The 12,870-nt window shown below is 41.4% G+C and overlaps 1 protein-coding gene across 2 annotated transcripts in view; it reads left to right on the plus strand.

Moving 5' to 3' along the window:
* The window catches only part of grik4 (glutamate receptor, ionotropic, kainate 4), a 321,139-nt gene that overhangs the window by 84,252 nt on the left and 224,017 nt on the right, over positions 1 to 12,870 (plus strand). The gene's annotated exons all lie outside the window — the stretch shown is intronic.

Raw genomic sequence — 12,870 nt, forward strand, 5'->3', positions numbered from 1 at the left:
GATGGCATACCAATGGAGGTATGTTTTATAAATGGTAGATTATTAGACACTCAACAAGAAGGTCTGCTTTCATTTATTACTGAAACTGGATCCTAGTGGTAAATATAAAGATCCAGTCCATTTAAAAAATTGGAGGCCTCTTACACTTCAGTGTTGTGATGAAAAAATTTGCGCAAAATGTTTAGCACATAGAATTTAAAAGGTATTATCGGATATTGATCATCTGTCACATCCTGACCTTAGTTCCTTTGTTTATGTCTCTATTTTAGGTTGGTCAGGGATGAGTTGGGGTGGGCATTCTATGTTTGTATTTCTATGTGTTTGGCCTGGTGTGGTTCCCAATCAGAGGCAGCCGTTAATCGTTGTCTCTGATTGAGAACCATACTTAGGCAGCCTGTTTTTCCCACTTGAGTTGTGGGTAGTTGTTTTCTGTTTTGTGTTGCACCTTACAGGACAGTTTCGTTCACTCTCTTTGTTGTTTTGTTATTCAGTGTTCAGTTGATGTATTAAATATTAACATGGACACATACCACGCTGCGCATTGGTCCGATCTGGACTACTCTTCCTCAGATGACGAGGAGAACCGTTACATCATCCTAATCAGAAAGTTATGTCAAATCAAATCAAATTTATTTATATAGCCCTTCGTACATCAGCTGATATCTCAAAGTGCTGTACAGAAACCCAGCCTAAAACCCCAAACAGCAAGCAGTGCAGGTGTAGAAGCACGGTGGCTAGGAAAAACTCCCTAGAAAGGCCAAAACCTAGGAAGAAACCTAGAGAGGAACCAGGCTATGTGGGGTGGCCAGTCCTCTTCTGGCTGTGCCGGGTGGAGATTATAACAGAACATGGCCAAGATGTTCAAATATTCATAAATGACCAGCATGGTCGAATAATAACAAGGCAGAACAGTTGAAACTGGAGCAGCAGCACAGTCAGGTGGACCGGGGACAGCAAGGAGTCATCATGTCAGGTAGTCCTGGGTCACGGTCCTAGGGCTCAGGTCCTTTGAAACTGGAGCAGCAGCATGGCCAGGTGGATTGGGGACAGGAAGGAGTCATCATGTCAGGTAGTCCTGGGGCATGGTCCTAGGGCTCAGGTCCTCCGAGAGAGAAGGAGAGAATTAGAGAACGCACACTTAGATTCACACAGGACACCGAATAGGACAGGAGAAGTACTCCAGATATAACAAACTGACCCTAGCCCCCCGACACAAACTACTGCAGCATATGTACAGTAACCCTATTTGTACAATAGTAAACAATGGGTACTTCTCAGAAAGTTTTAAACTGTGAAGAGGAGTACTATCGAGGTTGTCCACTATCGACACATCTATTTATTATTGCCTTCGAAATGTTAGCTGTTAAAATCAGATCCAATATTAAAGGGATAGAAATCCAGGGTTTAAAAATAAAGGTGTCATTGTACGCTGATGAGTGATGTTTTCTTTTAAATCCACAATTTGGACCCCTCCACAGCCTAATAGAGGATCTAGATATGTTTTCTAACCTCTCTGGATTAAAACCAATTGATGATAAGTGTACTATATTGCATATTGGATCACAAAAAAATACAACTTTTACATTACCGTATAGTTTACCAATAAAATGGTCTGACAGGCATGTGGACATACTCTGTATATATATATCCTGAAAGAAAGAAATGATCACACTCCAAAATAACATTTATAGAAAGTTAGCAAAAATAGATAAGATCTTGCTACCATGGAAAGGAAAATGTGTCTATTTGTAGAAAAAAATCACCCTGATTTACTCTACAGTCATATCCCTATATCCCAGTTGACCTATTTGCTTCTGGTCTTGCCCACACCTAGCGACCTGTTTTTTTTTTTCATCATATGAGCCAAATAAATTCTATTTTGTTTGGAACGGCAAGCCATACAAAATGAAAAGGGCCTATTTCTATAATATATATGATTTCGGAGGGCAGAAATGATTAAATATTAAAGCATTAGACCTCTCACTAAAGGTGTCAGTCATACAAAAATTATACTTAAATCCGAACGGATTCTCTAGCAAATGAGTAAGAATGTCTCACCCCATGTTCAAGAATGGCCTTTTTCCCTTTATTCAGATTACAACCTCCCACTTTCGGGTTATTTGAAAATGAAATCATATCCAAAATATCGTTATTTTTAAAACAAGCCATTGAAAGTTGGTTGCAATTTCAGTTTAATCCACCAGAAAAGACAACAAATAATACAACAAATATTGTGGTGAATCTCAAATATACTAATTGATTTAAAAAATAATTTTTTGATGAATAAAAAAAAATATATAATCTTTATAAATTATATTATAAGTATAAATTATATCATTATATCATAAATTATATCATAAATAGGACTGGTGGAGTTATGTCACACATGCAGCTAACAAAAATATATGGTCATGTCTGCTCTACCTGTCACGCCCTGGCCATAGAGAGGCTTTTATTCTCTATTTTGGTTAGGCCAGCGTGTGACCAGGGTGGGCATTCTAGTTTCTTTATTTCTATGTTTTCTATTTCTTTGTTTTTGGCCGAGTGTGGTTCCCAACCAGAGGCAGCTGTCTATCGTTGTCTCTGATTGGGAATCATACTTAGGCAGTCCTTTTTCCCTCTTTCAGTTGTGAATCATATTTTTGCAATGGTTGTTATTTTGCCCTGCAGAACGGCACAGTCATATTTGTTTTGTTGTTGTCGGTGTTCATTTAAGAAATAAATAGAATGAACATGTACCACGCTGCGCTTTGGTCCACTTTTTCCCATGACGAACGTGACACTACCCAAAATTACAACAAACTAATTTCAGCATTACCACAAAAATGGAAGAAGCAACTGGAAGGGGGGAAAAGTAAGGAACTTGTCTGTCGGCCCTGCATTAAAGAACAAAAATTGGTTAAAGAAAATAGTGAACATTTTGTAAATGTTATAAATATGGGGTATACAACCTTCCCAGCTCTGCAGATTTTGGTTCGAAGAGACAGAGTCATTAGATTATTTATTTTTGGTACTGTCCATATGTAGCTTGTTTTTGGTCATAGGTCCAGGAATGGCAGAAGAATTTACCTGAAGCTAACACTGCTGATAGCAATACTGGTTGATTTGAAAAGTCAGAGTCAATTGAGCAATAATATAATAATACTTTTAGCAAAAAAAATCTAGATTTAATTTACAATCTGTAGAAACAATGAGAATAGAAAGGTTCAGAACTTTTGTCAAGCATCACAACACAGTCAAAAAATATGTCAAATAGAAATCTAATATGGATGGTGTTAAGGCATAGATGGATACAGTTTAATGGAGCTGAAGGATGGGACTAATAACAACAGGTTAACAAATGGAAAATGTATTTAGGTTCATAACTTTTGTGAAACAGCACAGTTAAAATATATGGCAAATAGAAATCAAACTGAATGGACAGAAATATAAATAGATGGGAGAGGTTGAGGGTAGAGGAAAAAAAAAATATATATATATATAACTATTGTAAAATAGATTGTGTCCGTAAAATGTACCAGTTAAAAGTTTGGACACACCTACTCATTTCAAGGTGTTTCTTTATTTTGTGTATTTTGTCTTTTATATTCTCATGGTCGAATTGCTGCAAAGAAACCACTACTAAAGTACACCAATAAGAAGAAGAGACTTGCTTGGGCCAAAATAAACACGAGCAACGGACATTAGACAGATGGAAATCTGTCCTTCGGTATGATGAGTCCAAATTTGAGATTTTTGGTTCCAACCGCCGTGTCTTTGTGAGACGCAGAGTAGGTGAACGGATGATCTCTGCATGTGTGGTTCCCACCGTGAAGCATGGAGGAGATGGTGTGGGGGTGCTTTTCTGCTGACACTGTCTGTGACTTATTTTGAATTCAAGGCATATTAACCAGCGTGGCTACCACAGCATTCTGCAGCGATACGCCATCCCATCTGGTTTGCGCTTAGTAGGACTATCATTTGTTTTTCAACAGGACAATGACCCAACACACCTTCAGGCTGTGTAAGGGCTATTTGACCAAGAGTGATGGAGTACTGCGTCAGATGACCTGGCCTCCACAATCACCCGACCTCAACCCAATTGAGATGGTTTGGGATGAGTTGGACTGCAGAGTGAAGGGGAAGCAGCCAACAAGTGCCCAGCATATGTGGGAACTCATTCAGAACTGTTGGAAAAGCATTCCAGGTGAAGCTGGTTGAGAGAATGCAGAGTGTGCAAAGCTGTCATCAAGGCAAAGGGTGGCTACTTTGAAGAAGGTAAAATCACTTTTTTGGTTACTCCATGCATCCATATGTTTTTTCATAGTTTTGATGTCTTCACCATTATTCTACGATGTAGAAAATAGTAAAAATAAAGAAAACCCTTTGATTGAGTACAGTAGGTATGTCCAAACTTTTGATTGGTACTGAATATTTACAAAATATATGCAGGACTGGAAATCATGCAGACATTTTACATTGGAGGCTACAATCGATCTGCGATATTAAAGCTGATCTAGCCTCTAAAAAAATAACCTAGTCACACATTCAACATTTGAATTTTGACGTAAAGTGTTCATTGTATGTGAGAAGATTAATCGTTTTGGAGTCGATCATCCTGGAGGTCTCGTCCGATGGACTTTAAGAGGCTCTGTGTTCAGTGGTGAGCTACGTCTTCCCAGCCAGTCAGTCAGTAGGCAATTTACCCCAATCAGTATCTGTGCGAGACAGGGTCAATGGCTCCTGTATTTAAAGCTGTTCACGTACCCTTTCCAAGCTGTGTCCTCTTGATATGAGATGACTCCCCAGCTGATATATTCATCTCCCAGGAATGAAACATAAACAGTATTTCAGCGTGCTTTACGATCGCCACATCCCAGACTCCACTGCCAAATCTGCTTACAGATTTCATTGTAGCGTTGATACTACGTGCAGCAAACATTTCAGACTGCTGAGAATGTCACTGTTCAGCCTTTCGCCACAGAGAGAGATCAGTATTTCATATAACGGTCTATCACCACTTCATTAGATTTGGAGCCTTGTGCCCTATTAAATTAAACCCTCACACCAATTTTCAATTAATTCACGCATGGAGGCGTGCGTGCGTGTGGATCAGTGGATGGTGCCGGAGGGGATTGGCTGCTGTTTTACGGGCTCTTAACCAACTGTGCTATTTTGTTTTTCCGCATTGTTTGTTGTGCATAATGTTGCTGCTACCGTCTCTTATGACCGAAAAGAGCTTCCAGGCATCAGAATAGAGATTACTCACCTCAAACTGAATGAAGATTTTTGTTTATGAGTCCAACGCAAAGGATATACTGCTTCCCTCGTTATTATTGGCCAATGTGCAATCATTGGAAAATAAACTGGACGATCTACGATTAAGACTATCCTACCAACCGGACATTAAAAACTGAGGGGAAAAAAATTCTAGACCACCTTTACTCCAACTACAGAGAGACGCATACAAAGCTCTTCCTCGCCCTCCATTTGGAAAATCTGACCATAATTCTATCCTCCTGATTCCTGCTTGAATCCTGGACGACTGTGTGATCACGCTCTCCGTAGCCGATGTGAGCAAGACCTTTAAACAGGTCACCATTCACAAAGCCATGGGGCCAGACGGATTACCAGGATGTGTACTCATATCCGGACCAACTGGCAAGTGTCTTCACTGACATTTTCAACCTCTCCATGACCGAGTCTGTAATACCTACATGTTTCAAACAGACCACCATAGTCTCTGTGCCCAAGAAAGCAAAGGTAACCTGCCTAAAATGATTACCGCCCTGTAGCACTCACATTGGTAGCCATGAAGTGCTTTTAAAGGCTGATCGTGGCTCACATCAACACTATCATGCCAGAAACCCTGGACCCACTCCAATTCGCATACCTCCCCAATAGATCCACAGATTACACAATCTCAATCGCACTCGACACTGACTTTTCCCAGCTAGGCAAAAGGAACAGCTACGTGAGAATGTTGTTCATTGACTACAGCTCAACACCATAGTGCCCTCAAACTTCATCATTAAACTGAACACCTCCCTCTGTAACTGGATCGTGGACTTCCTGACGGTCCGCCCCCAGGTGGTAAAGGTAGGCAACAACACATCTGCCATGCTGATCCTCAACAATGGGGCCCCTTAGGGGTGCATGCTTAATCCCCTCCTGTACTCCCTGTTCACCCATGACTGCATGGCCAAGCACGACTCCAACACCATAATTAAGTTTGCTGACAACACATCACCGGTAGGCCTGATCACTGACAACGATGAGACAGCCTATAGGGAAGAGGTCAGAGACTGGCAGTGTGGTGCCAGGACAACAAACTCTCTCTCAATGTGAGCAAGACAAAGGAGCTGATGGTGGACTATAGGATCACCAACTATCATGGTCCAGACACACCAAGACAGTTGTGAAGAGGGCACGACAACACATTTTCCCCCTCGGGAGACTGAAAAGTTTTGGCAAGGGTCACAAGATCCTCAAAAAGTTCCACAGCTGCACCATCAAGAACATCCTGACTGGTTGCATCACTGCCTGGTATGGCAACTGCTCGGTTCTACAGAGGGTAGTGCGTACGGCCCAGTACATCACCGGGGCCAAGCTGCCTGACATCCAGGACCTATATACTAGGCGGTGTCAGAGGAAGGCCCAAAAAATTGTCAAAGGTTCCAGTCACCCAAGTCATAGACTGTTCTCTCTGCTACCGCATGGCAAGCGGAACCGGAGTACCAAGTCTAGGACCAAAAGGCTCCTTAACTTCTTGCGTCGAGCCATCCCGGATCCGGGATCGTGACTACAGCCTCAAGCCCATTACCATAACGCAACGTTAACTATTCATGAAAATCGCAAATGAAATTAAATCAATATGCTAGCTCTCAAGCTTAGCCTTTTGTTAACAACACTGTCATCTCAGATTTTCAAAATATGCTTCTCAACCATAGCAAAACAAGCATTTGTGATAGCTAGCGTAGCATTTAGCGTAGAATTTAGCGTTAGCATTCAGCAGGCAACATTTTCACAAAAAAACAGAAAAGCATTCAAATAAAATCATTTTTCAATGAGGAGACTCAGTTAGATAGCAAATGTTCAGTTTTTCCTGAAAGATTATTTGTTTAGGACAAATCGCTCCGTTTTCTGCATCACGTTTAGCTACGAAAAAAACCTGTATCCAGGATTGTGTAAATCTATCCGCAAGCTCATTAGCATAACACAACGTTAACTATTCATGAAAATCGCAAATGAAATGAAATCAATATGCTAGCTCTCAAGCTTAGCCTTTTGTTAACAACACTGTCATCTCAGATTTAAAAAAATATGCTTCTCAACCATAGCAAAACAAGCATTTGTGTAACATTATTGATAGCTATTGATAGCTAGCGTAGCATTTAGCGTTAGCATTCAGCAGGCAACATTTTCACAAAAAACAGAAAAGCATTCAAATAAAATAATTTACCTTTGAAGAACTTCGGATGTTTTCAATGAGGAGACTCAGATAGATAGCAAATGTTCCGTTTTTCTTGAAAGATTATTTGTTTAGGACAAATCGCTCCGTTTTCTGCGTCACGTTTAGCTACGAAAAAAACCTGTATCCAGGATTGTGTAAATCTATCCGCAAGCTCATTAGCATAAAGCAACGTTAACTATTCATGAAAATCGCAAATGAAATGAAATAAATCTATTTGCTCTCAAGCTTAGCCTTTTGTTAACAACACTGTCATCTCAGATTTTCAAAATATGCTTTTGAACCATAGCTAAACAAGCATTTGTGTAACAGTATTGATAGCCTAGCATAGGACTATGCCTGGCATTCAGCATGCAACATTTTCACAAAAACCAGAAAAGCATTCAAATAAAATCATTTACCTTTGAAGAACTTCAGATGTTTTCAATGAGGAGACTCTCAGTTAGATAGCAAATGTTCAGTTTTTACAAAAATATTATTTGTGTTGACAAATCATCACGTTTGGGTAATAAATTAAAAAATTAAAAAAGATTAAGTCATTAAAACGCAAACTTTTTTCCAAATTAACTCCATAATATCGACAGAAACATGGCAAACGATGTTTAGAATCAATCCTCAACATGTTTTTCACATATCTATCGATGATAAATCTTTCGTGGCAGTTGACGCACATGGACCTAGAGATTACGCAATAATTTCGACACAGGACACCAGGCGGACACCTGGTAAATGTAGTCTCTTCTGGTCAATCTTCCAATGATATGCCTACAAATACGTCACAATCCTGCAGACACCTTGGAGAAACGACAGAAAGGGCAGGCTCATTCCTGGCGCATTCACAGCAATATAAGGAGACATTGGAACACAGCGCCTTCAGAATCTGGGGCATTTCCTGTATGAAACTTCATCTTGGTTTCGCCTGTAGCATTAGTTCTGGGGCACTCACAGATAATATCTTTGCAGTTTTGGAAACGTCATAGTTTTTTCTTTCCAAAGCTGTCAATTACATGCATAGTCGGATCTTTTCGTTAACAGCTTCTACCTCCAAGCCATAAGACTGCTGAACAACTCAACTAATCAAATGGCCACCCAGACTATTTACATTGACCCCCCTTTGTTTTTACACTGCTGCTACTAAACTGCTGCTAAAGTGCATAGTCACTTTACAAATGACCTCGACTAACATGTACCCCCGCACATTGACTCAATACTGGTACCCCTGTATATAGTCTTGTTATTGCTATGTACATTTCTTGTTACTTTTTTACATATTTTTTTTACTTGAGTTTATTTAGTAAATATTTGAATAACTCTATTTCTTGAACTGTGTTGTTGGTTTAAGGTCTTGTAAGTAAGCATTTCACGGTATGGTCTACCTGTTGTATTAGTTGCATGTGACAAATACAATTTGATTTGATATGTGAGGCACCAGTTAACCAGTTATACAATTTGGGTAGTCATGTTAGCACTAGCAGCTTGTTCGGTTTCATGTTGCGCTGTGATTGCACTTCAGATCTGTTATGATGATTACACTGGGAGTTTAAACTCCTTTTCACCCCTTTCTCCTAGAGAATAATGACGTGTCTGTAAGTGGAGAAAACAAAAGGGAACATTTCAACTGTACATGACATGTTATGTCACCACCCTGTTGAGAATGTGGCTACAACCCTTTTAATTGCTTGTCTGGGTTTTTGTGGGAGCACTCGACACTTGGTAATCTGCCCATTGTTTCCTCCTGCGCCAATTATCACAGCTGTAGAATGGCGTAGTCATATTGTATTTTACCTGTATGGATGGAAACGCATGATTTCATCTCGCCACCAGCAGAAGTTACCTGTTTGTGAAAAGAGCAGGTTTGTGTCGTTTCCACAGTGTGCACTAGAATAGAGAGACTTGGTCGATCACGCTCTCTGTAGCCGACGTGAGTAAGACCTTTAAACAGGTCAACATTCACAAGGCTGCGGGGCCAGACGGATTACCAGGTGTGCTCTGGGCATGTGCTGACCCAACTGCCAGGTGTCTTCACTGACATTTTTAACATGTCCCTGATTGAGTCTGTAATACATGTTTCAAGCAGCCCACCATAGTCCCTGTGCTCAAGAACACAAAGGTAACCTGCTTAAATGACTACAGACCCGTAGCACTCATGTCTGTAGCCATGAAGTGTTTTGAAAGGCTGGTAAGGGCTCACATCAACATTATTATCCCAGAAACCCTAGACCCAGTCCAATTTGCATACCGCCCAAACAGATCAACAGATGATGCAATCTCTTTTGCACTCCACACTGTCCTTTCCCACCTGGACAAAAGGAACAGCTACGTGAGAATACTATTCATTGACTACAGCTCAGCGTTCAACACCATAGTACCCTCAAAGCTCATCACTAAGCTAAGGATCCTGGGACTCAATACCTCCCTCTGCAACTGGATCCTGGACTTCCTGACAGGCCGCCCCCAGGTGGTGAGGGCAGGTAGCAACACATCTGCCACGCTGATCCTCAACACAGGAGCTCCCCAGGGGTCTGTGCTCAGTCCCCTCCTGTACTCCCTGTTCACCCACGACTGCATGGCCAAACACCATTAAGTTTGCAGACGACACAACCTGATCACCGACAATGACGAGACCGCTACAGGGTGGAGGTCAGAGACCTGGCCGGGTGGTGTCAGAATAACAACCTATCCCTCAACGTAACCAAGAGAGATGGTTGTGGACTACAGGAAAAAGAGGACCGAGCACGCCCCCATTCTCATCGACGGAGCTATAGTGGAGCAGGTTGAGAACTTCAAGTTCCTTGGTGTCCACATCACCAACAAACTAGAATGGTCCAAACACACCAAGACAGTCGTGAAGAGGGCACAACAAAGCCTATTCCACCTCAGGAAACTAAAAATATTTGACATGGGTCCTCAGATCCTCAAAAGGTCCTACAGCTGCAATATCGAGAGCATCCTGACTGGTTGCTTAACTCCCAGGTATGGCAATTGCTCAGCCTCCGACCGCAAGGCACTACAGAGGGTAGTGCGGACGGCCCGGTACATCACTGGGGCGAAGCTGCCTGCCATCCAGGACCTCTACACCAGGCGGTGTCAGAGAAAGGCCTTAAAAATTGTCAGAGACCCCAGCCACCCCAGTCATAGGCTGTTCTCTCTACTACCGCATGGCAAGCGGTCGCAGGATTGCCAAGTCTCGGACAAAAAGGCTTCTCAACAGTTTTTACACCCAAGCCATAAGATTCCTGAACAGGTAATTCAATAGCTAACTGGACTATTTGCATTGTGTGCCTCCCCCCCAACCCCCATGCTGCTGCTACTTTCTGTTTATCATATATGCATAGTCACTTTAACTATACACACTATTTAACTATACATTAATGTACATACTACCTCAATTGGTCCGACCTACCATTGCCCCCGCACGCACATTAGCTAAACGGGCTATCTGCATTGTGTCGCGCCACCCACCACCCGCCAACCGCTCTTTTACACTACTGGTACTCTATGTTTATCATATATGCATAGTCACTTTAACCATATCTACATGTTCATACTACCTCAATCAGCCCAACTAACTGGTGCCTGTATGTAGCCTCGCTACTGTTATAGCCTCGCTACTGTTATAGCCTCGCTACTGTTATTTTTCACTGTATTTTTACTGTTGTTTTATTTCTTTACGTACCTATTGTTCATCTAATACCTTTTTTTGCACTGTTGGTTATAGACTGTAAGTTCACTGTAGGACACCTGTTGAATTTGCCACACGTGACAAATAAACTGTGATTTGATTTGACTTGTGCCATTCTCATCGACTGCCCATTACCGTGACCGATTTCCATCAACTGCTCCATGGCAACTCGCCGAGGCCCCCTCTCATTCGATATTCGGCTGGGCAGGCCGCTGTGCACAACCCATGACAAGCTACCCAAATCGATTGGCTATAATTGCATTTAGGCGAATTGATTCAGCTTTTTGTATGTTTTTCTAATTGTAATTTTCCTGCTGCGATCAAGGAATTAGAGGGAGCGTGGCCTTTAATGAACTCTTGGGCTAAACGCTGTCTGGCTTACTGATGCTTCCTGAAGTTTGACACACTGGTGGACCTGTGTGACAGCTGTTATTTGCATAGTTTTTCCGGAAACTTCTCAGGATAATGGTAGTGATTTGTCCCACCTTGAGAAATATGCTGGTAGGTGTGATGTTTCAAAACAGAAACGTTCTATGTTAGTCAGCGGATAAAGTAAGCAGCTAGTTGCTATCTTTGCCTGTTATCGTACTCAACCACACATGCTACTGTAGGTGAAGGATGTGAAATTTGGTCAGATCCTTGAGCTGCAGTGAACCAGTGATTGTGCCAATTGGATATACTGATGTCTGATGTGGCTATTGTTTTTATTGTGTTGGTTTTCTCGTTCTTAGTGTATTTATGTAAATTGTGTCATAATTCAGCATTTGCTGCTATTGATACTTTGTACTGCTGAATTTGTGAAGTAAGCAATTTTCTCTTTCTCTCTATTCTTCACAATTACACCCATTAGAAACATTTGGGGAAAAATAGGTGTATGTATTTTCCTACTTGACCAACTCTTCATTACAGAGACTGACACAGTTTAGTCTGTGTCCTTTCCTATTCGATCCAGCTATTTAACCTCCAGAGATGAGTAAGCCATAGTCTATAACTAGGTCCCAGAGTTTTTCCTGATCAGGTCACATGATTCTGGAAAGTACCGGGCCCTAGATGAAGTAATAGAAATGTCAGGAACTCCAAGATATAGATATAGAGAATATAAAGAGTATATAATTAGTTACTTTCTAATCCTATACAATTATTTTTATTTGATGAGAACCTCCCATACTAAGAGAGAAGATGCTGCAGGCCTAATGGCACATCACAAGGCTATGGGAGGCAAATGCATTCTCCTGATGAGAAACACTGTCATCTCTTTCAAGGATATGTGTTTTAATGGACTTGCAGAAATTAAACCCACTATCACGAGTGATGATACTCAAAGATTAACACAATGTAGTAGTTTATTGGTGTTTTGCACATGATCACCGACAGATTCTGATCCTGGATCAGCTTAGCACCTGTTCCACATGCTGTCACTCATGTGTGAAAACAAACTCCATCTGATCCAAACTCATTCTGGTGTGTGCATGAGAGATTAACCCCAATGGAGGGCCTGAGTACCAGGTATTGGGATGATGCGGTAGTCTGTGTGATTTGTGCTGCACGAAAACATGCTAGCACGCGGATGCTGTGTAGAAGTTGTGACTTGAGAGCCACACCCTTGAATATGTTTATCTTCAGTTCTGGTGAAAGCTAATCATGCTTTTAGCAATCAAAAAAGCAACAGGGAAGTGCAATGAGGTAGCGTACCAGATAAATGAAAACGTCTATAATTTATTGAGGCTGTGGTGAAGAT

This window comes from Oncorhynchus keta, chromosome 18, assembly GCF_023373465.1.
Source record: "Oncorhynchus keta strain PuntledgeMale-10-30-2019 chromosome 18, Oket_V2, whole genome shotgun sequence".
NCBI classification, from domain to species: domain Eukaryota; kingdom Metazoa; phylum Chordata; class Actinopteri; order Salmoniformes; family Salmonidae; genus Oncorhynchus; species Oncorhynchus keta.